A 7,500-nucleotide genomic window follows, 5' to 3' on the forward strand; every position below is an offset into this window, starting at 1 on the left:
GCGGACAGCGAGCGAAGCGAGAGGCAGCACCGTCCCTGCTATACGAAAGCCCCATCCAGCCCTGTGCCACCCGGGGGGTTCCAGGGTGCTGAGATGGCTGACGTTTTGCTCCGCTCTCGACGGTCACCGCGCAATGCAAGAACAGGCCAAAAACTGGCCAAAACGGCCCAAAAACGGGCCAAAACTGGCCATTTTTGGCTGCACGAGCGAGCGGCGAGCGGCGGACAGCGAGCGAAGCGAGAGGCAGCACCGTCCCTGCTATACGAAAGCCCCATCCAGCCCTGTGCCACCCTGTCACGACCTTAGCTGGAATTGCCTAAGGCGTGCGGCACCCTTGCGGCCAAAGACGCGAACTTAGCTTGCGTTGCCTAAGTCGCGAGTCACCCGTGCGGCAAAGACGCGAACTTAGCTTTGCCTTGCCTAAGTCGCGCTTCGCCCTTGCGATCTTGCTCCGCAAGGATCAGCCCACTTTGTAACCTCTCGCAGGTCCCGAAGGACCTGTAAAAGAGAAAGAGAGTTAGATCGAAAGAACGAGCAACGGACACGTCCCGAAGTCTCGCGAAAAGGAAAGCTTTACAAGCAATTCGTCGAACACCTTGTGTGCACAAGAGAAAAGAGGGAGAGGGGGAAAAACAAGGCTTTCAAGGATGAACGAACAGCTGCAAGCCCACAAACAGCCGCTCACCTGGTCCCGGACGCAACACCAAGTTCCCGTAAAGGTCACGTACGAACTTGCGAAAGAGTGTTCAACGCCCGGTATATAACCGAAGCCCCATCCAGCCATGTGCCACCCGGGGGGTTCCTGGGTGCTGAGATGGCTGACGTTTTGGTGAGCGGAGGCAGCACTCCGCTCACCTCCCGCGGCACGCGAAAACGAAGCCGTTTTGGGCTGTTTTGGGGCTGTTTTGCTCGGTTCGGTGAGCGGTCGCTTTGCAACGCTGCAGCTTGTTCGAACTTACATATTTACAAGCAAAATGACCCAAAACCATGAGAAAACATGCTGTTGGGCAGCTGTACATGCGGGTGTGAGCGACGAACGGTTCGTTGAACGGAGTTGTTGCGGGTGCGCGACGACCGTTCGTGACATTCTCCCCCACTTAAACTGTCGACGCCCTCGTCGACGCTTGTTGGTAGGTGTTGATGACTTCTTCTTCATGTCGCAGGGCGTCTTCAGGCTCCCAACTGGCTTCAGTTCGGGGAAGCTTTCGCCACTTCACCAAGTACTCTGTCTGTTCCGCTCCGTTGGGTAGCTTTATCTTGCGATCCGCCAGAATGGTTTCCACTCGCTTCTCGTAGGAGGCTGTGATGGGAGGTAGCCGAGTTGGAACACTTCGAGAAGCGTCTTGCGGATCTGAATGGTAGGCCTTCAGGTTGCTGGCGTGAAGAACGTTGTGAATTTTGAACCACGCCGGCAGCTGCAACTTGTAAGAAACATTGCCTACCCTGCTGATAATTGGGAAGGGCCCTTCATACTTACGCACCAATCCTTTGTGGACTCTTTTCCTGAAGAATTGGAGTGATGCTGGTTGGAGCTTTACCAACACCAAATCGCCAACTTTGAACTCCTGTGGTCGCCTTCCCAAATCTGCCCACTTCTTCATCCGTTTTGCCGCCTTCTCCAAGTAAGCCCGCGCAATATCGGCATTTCGATGCCACTCCTTTGCGAAATGGTAGGCTGATGGACTACTCCCAGTATACCCAATAGCCATAGTGTGCGGAGTCGACGGTTGTTGTCCTGTGATAATTTCAAAGGGGCTCTTGTTGGATGCAGAGCTCCGCTGCAAGTTGTAGGAGAATTGGGCGATGTCCAACAGCTTCACCCAATCTCGTTGATTGGCACTCACGTAGTGCCGGAGATACTGCTCTAAGAGCGAATTTATTCTTTCAGTCTGACCATCCGTCTGGGGGTGGAGGCTTGTAGAGAAGTATAACTTTGATCCCAACAATTTGAATAGCTCGGTCCAGAACCGTCCCAGAAACCGAGCGTCTCGATCACTAATGATATTGTGTGGGACTCCCCAATACTTCACTACACCCTTCATCATCAGTCTGGCCGCCTCTTCAGCTGAGCAGTGTAGGGGAGCAGCAATGAAAGTTGCATACTTTGAAAACCGATCGACCACTACAAGTATCGATCCAAGTCCCCCTACAGGTGGCAAGCTTGATATGAAGTCTAAGGAAATGCTCTCCCAAGGCCTTTCTGGTACGGGCAACGGCTCCAAAAGTCCCACCGGCTTCCGCTGCTCCACCTTGTCTTGTTGGCAAGTAAGGCATGTTCGAACATACTCCTCCACATCAATCCCCATTTTTGGCCAGTAGAAGGCTCTCTCCACGAGAGCCAACGTTCTGTGAATGCCGGGGTGTCCAGCCCAGAGGGAATCGTGACACTCTTTCAAGAGTTCACGCCTTAGATTGTCCACTCGGGGAACATAAACCCTATTCCCTTTTGTGTAAACAAGTCCCTCCTGGACCCAAAATCGTCGTGCCTTGCCTTCTTTGATGAGCTGCATCAGGATAACTGCCTGGGGATCACTATACAGTCCATCTCTGATTCGGGAAAGGAAGGTTGAGTGTAACTGACTTGCTTGGCCTCTGCCCTCCAGTTGTGCAGCATTCACGCACTCCACCTTCCGACTCAGCGCATCGGCCACGACATTCGCCTTCCCGGGCTTATATTCCATTGCCATATCAAATTCAGCCAGGAAGTCCTGCCACCGTGCTTGCTTTGGGGAGAGCTTCTTCTGAGTTTGGAAATAACTCAGGGCGATGTTATCTGTCCTCAGCACAAATCGCGACCCGAGGAGGTAGTGTCGCCAAACTCGTAGGCAGTGGATCACCGCTGTCATCTCCTTCTCATGCACTGGATACCGCCTCTCGGTCTCGTTGAGTTTGCGGCTCTCGTAGGCCACCGGATGACCTTCTTGCATGAGTACTCCACCAATAGCAAAGTCCGAAGCATCTGTATGGACTTCAAAGGGCTCTCCATAGTTTGGCAATTTGAGCACTGGTTCTTCCAAAACAGCAGCCTTTAGATCTTGGAATGCTATCTCACATCTGTCAGACCACTTCCAAGGCTGCTCCTTCTTCAGCAACTCCGTCAGTGGAGTTGCCCGCTTCGAATATCCCGCGATGAAGCGTCGGTAGTAGTTGACGAAACCAAGGAAGGATCTCAACTCTGGCACCTTCTTTGGAGTTCGCCATTCCGCAACTGCTTGCACCTTCGACTTGTCCATCCGGATGGAGCCATCACCGATTCGGTGCCCCAAGAACAGGATCTCAGTTTGAGCAAAGTAGCATTTCTCCCTTTTTACGAACAAAGTGTTCTCCCTGAGAACCTTGAAAATCGTCCGAAGGTGCTTGACGTGCTCCTCGAGCGTTTGGCTGTAAACGACGATGTCGTCCAAGTAGACGACCACGAACTTATCCAAATACTCCTTGAATAGCTGGTTCATGAGAGTACAGAATGTTGCCGGAGCGTTGGTTAAGCCGAAAGGCATCACCAAGAACTCAAACGCTCCATATCTGGTCACACATGTAGTCTTTGCTTCGTCGCCTTCAGCAATGCGCACCTGCCAATACCCCGACCGAAGGTCGAGTTTTGAGAAATACTTTGCCTTGCCCAATTGGTCGAACAAGTCCGCGATGAGCGGGATGGGATACTTGTTCTTCACTGTTACTTTGTTGAGGGCTCGGTAGTCGACGCATAATCGGAGACTCCCATCTTGTTTCTTCTGAAAGAGAACTGGAGCTCCGAAAGGTGCTTTTGAGCTGCGGATGAGACCACCGCTTAGCAGTTCACCTAACTGCTTTCTGAGTTCTGCCAACTCTGGCGGGGGCATGCGATAGGGTGGTCTCGCTGGAGGCTTCACTCCTGGCTCCAGCTCAATACTGTGATCCACGCCTCTGCGTGGCGGAAGAGTCTTCGGCAACTCAGGTGGCATAACGTCTTTGAACTCCTTCAGGACGTTGGCCACCACAGCAGGTTCTTGAATGGCTTCTTCATTGAGTGGCTCTAGCTTCATAGCAGCCACGAATGTTAGTTCGCCCTTTCGCACCCCTTTCTTCAATTGTAATGCCGAAATATGTTGGGGCTCCTTGGTTCCTCTCCGAGAGACGGGCACCACACAGGGGTCATCGCCTCCCATCATACATAGGGAATTCAAGAATGGCATCGGCACCAACTTCGCCGCGTGCATAAACTCCATTCCAAGAATCACTTGGAAGTCGTCTAGTGGCACGGCCATCATGTTGGTGGTTCCGCTCCAAGTCCCGATTCTGATGGGAACTCCCTTTGCCAATCCGGAGATTCGCCTGGCCTCCGAGTTCACTGCTTTCATTCGGCTTGGGCTCTTCTCCAATGTCAACCCAAGTCGCTGTGCTTCACGATCGGCTATGAAGTTGTGGGTAGCGCCCGTGTCCACCATTGCACGGGTCGTTTGGCCATTCAGCTTGATGTCCACATACATCAGTTCACTACTTCCTGCTTTTTGTGCCTTCGTCTTCGTGTTCTCCCCCACTTGACCCCGCATAGCGTTCAACAAACGCATTGCTCCCATTCGGGGTCCTTGCGACTCTTCATCGTCGCTGCTGGATTCAGAACTGCTTGAGCTAAGGGCAACAGTTTTGCCCTTGTCCGATCGGGGAGGGTGGATGGAAGCTGTCAAAGCGTTGAGTGCCTGCTTCTGTGGGCACTCCCTTACCATGTGCGGTCCTCCGCACAAGAAGCATCCTCCAGGTTTTGAGGCCTTGCCTTTTGGATTCGGCCCTTTGTGGGAGCTCTTCTTCTTCTGTTCGCCCCCGAGCTCCTTCCCTCGAGAATGTTTTTGAGGGCGATTGCTTGAAGATTGTTTCCTTCTCGCTGGGTCTTCGGAGGAAACGAAGTCGGTGAGCCTTTCTGCAGCTGCAATTGCCCCGACCACGTCGGTAACATTCCTTCGATTCAGCTCTTGCTGAGCCCATGGTTTCAAACCATCAAGGAAACTGAACAACTTGTCCTTCTCGGACATGTCCTGTATGTCCAGCATCAGTGCAGAAAACTGCTTTACATAGTCTCGGATGGTGGTACTTTGGCGGAGTTGTCTCAACTTCCTTCTTGCGACGAACTCTGTGTTCTCCGGTAGGAACTGAGTTCTCAACTCCCGCTTCAAGTCTTCCCATGTGTCGACTCGACACCGACCTTGTTGGATCTCCTCCCAACGAGTTCGCCACCAAAGTTTCGCATCTCCATTCAGATACATTGTTGCTATAGAAACTTTGGTATCTTCAGAATCGGGCCTCGTAGCTCGGAAGTATTGTTCCATGTCGAACAGAAAGTTCTCGAGCTCCTTGGCATCTCTGGCCCCTCCGTATCCATGGGGCTCAGGTGCCCTCAAGTTTTGTGGCGGTGCAACGCGGGTGTTGCCTCCTCCCGCATTTAGCGTTCTTGTGAGCATAGCCACCTTTGCCGTGAGTTCCGCCACAACGTCTTGTAAGTGCAGCACGGAGTCCTTGGTGTCATCGGACAGTCGGTCGACTAGGGCCTCGACCTTGTCGATCCTGGACTCCGCTTCCTCTTGCGAGCTCTCTACCCCAACAAGTCTTTGTTGGCCATGGTAGAGTTCCTCCATGCTCGCTTCCAGAACATCCAGGCGGGTTTCCGCCGTCGTGAGTCTCTCCTTATGACTCTTTTTCCCAGTTAGCGCACCAGATTGCGCTTCCTCCGCTCGCGGAGAGTTACCAACTTCTCGCTCATCCTGTTCGCTGCCGCGATCCTCGTGAGCGGCTCCAACAGCATGAGAGCGAGTGTGCACATGCAGCCCACCTGCGGCTGCTTGGGGCAAGGGTCCAGCTTGCCCCGTCTTGCTCGATTCGCCACGATGCTTTGCCATGGCGAAGTTGCGAAGTTCGTTCGCTGTTCGATCGAAGAGCTTGCCCGCTCTGATACCACAATGTCACGACCTTAGCTGGAATTGCCTAAGGCGTGCGGCACCCTTGCGGCCAAAGACGCGAACTTAGCTTGCGTTGCCTAAGTCGCGAGTCACCCGTGCGGCAAAGACGCGAACTTAGCTTTGCCTTGCCTAAGTCGCGCTTCGCCCTTGCGATCTTGCTCCGCAAGGATCAGCCCACTTTGTAACCTCTCGCAGGTCCCGAAGGACCTGTAAAAGAGAAAGAGAGTTAGATCGAAAGAACGAGCAACGGACACGTCCCGAAGTCTCGCGAAAAGGAAAGCTTTACAAGCAATTCGTCGAACACCTTGTGTGCACAAGAGAAAAGAGGGAGAGGGGGAAAAACAAGGCTTTCAAGGATGAACGAACAGCTGCAAGCCCACAAACAGCCGCTCACCTGGTCCCGGACGCAACACCAAGTTCCCGTAAAGGTCACGTACGAACTTGCGAAAGAGTGTTCAACGCCCGGTATATAACCGAAGCCCCATCCAGCCATGTGCCACCCGGGGGGTTCCTGGGTGCTGAGATGGCTGACGTTTTGGTGAGCGGAGGCAGCACTCCGCTCACCTCCCGCGGCACGCGAAAACGAAGCCGTTTTGGGCTGTTTTGGGGCTGTTTTGCTCGGTTCGGTGAGCGGTCGCTTTGCAACGCTGCAGCTTGTTCGAACTTACATATTTACAAGCAAAATGACCCAAAACCATGAGAAAACATGCTGTTGGGCAGCTGTACATGCGGGTGTGAGCGACGAACGGTTCGTTGAACGGAGTTGTTGCGGGTGCGCGACGACCGTTCGTGACAACCCGGGGGGTTCCAGGGTGCTGAGATGGCTGACGTTTTGCTCCGCTCTCGACGGTCACCGCGCAATGCAAGAACAGGCCAAAAACTGGCCAAAACGGCCCAAAAACGGGCCAAAACTGGCCATTTTTGGCTGCACGAGCGAGCGGCGAGCGGCGGACAGCGAGCGAAGCGAGAGGCAGCACCGTCCCTGCTATACGAAAGCCCCATCCAGCCCTGTGCCACCCGGGGGGTTCCAGGGTGCTGAGATGGCTGACGTTTTGCTCCGCTCTCGACGGTCACCGCGCAATGCAAGAACAGGCCAAAAACTGGCCAAAACGGCCCAAAAACGGGCCAAAACTGGCCATTTTTGGCTGCACGAGCGAGCGGCGAGCGGCGGACAGCGAGCGAAGCGAGAGGCAGCACCGTCCCTGCTATACGAAAGCCCCATCCAGCCCTGTGCCACCCGGGGGGTTCCAGGGTGCTGAGATGGCTGACGTTTTGCTCCGCTCTCGACGGTCACCGCGCAATGCAAGAACAGGCCAAAAACTGGCCAAAACGGCCCAAAAACGGGCCAAAACTGGCCATTTTTGGCTGCACGAGCGAGCGGCGAGCGGCGGACAGCGAGCGAAGCGAGAGGCAGCACCGTCCCTGCTATACGAAAGCCCCATCCAGCCCTGTGCCACCCGGGGGGTTCCAGGGTGCTGAGATGGCTGACGTTTTGCTCCGCTCTCGACGGTCACCGCGCAATGCAAGAACAGGCCAAAAACTGGCCAAAACGGCCCAAAAACGGGCCAAAACT

The sequence above is a fragment of the Musa acuminata genome, unplaced genomic scaffold (genome assembly GCF_036884655.1).
Source record: "Musa acuminata AAA Group cultivar baxijiao unplaced genomic scaffold, Cavendish_Baxijiao_AAA HiC_scaffold_41, whole genome shotgun sequence".
Classification (NCBI taxonomy): domain Eukaryota; kingdom Viridiplantae; phylum Streptophyta; class Magnoliopsida; order Zingiberales; family Musaceae; genus Musa; species Musa acuminata.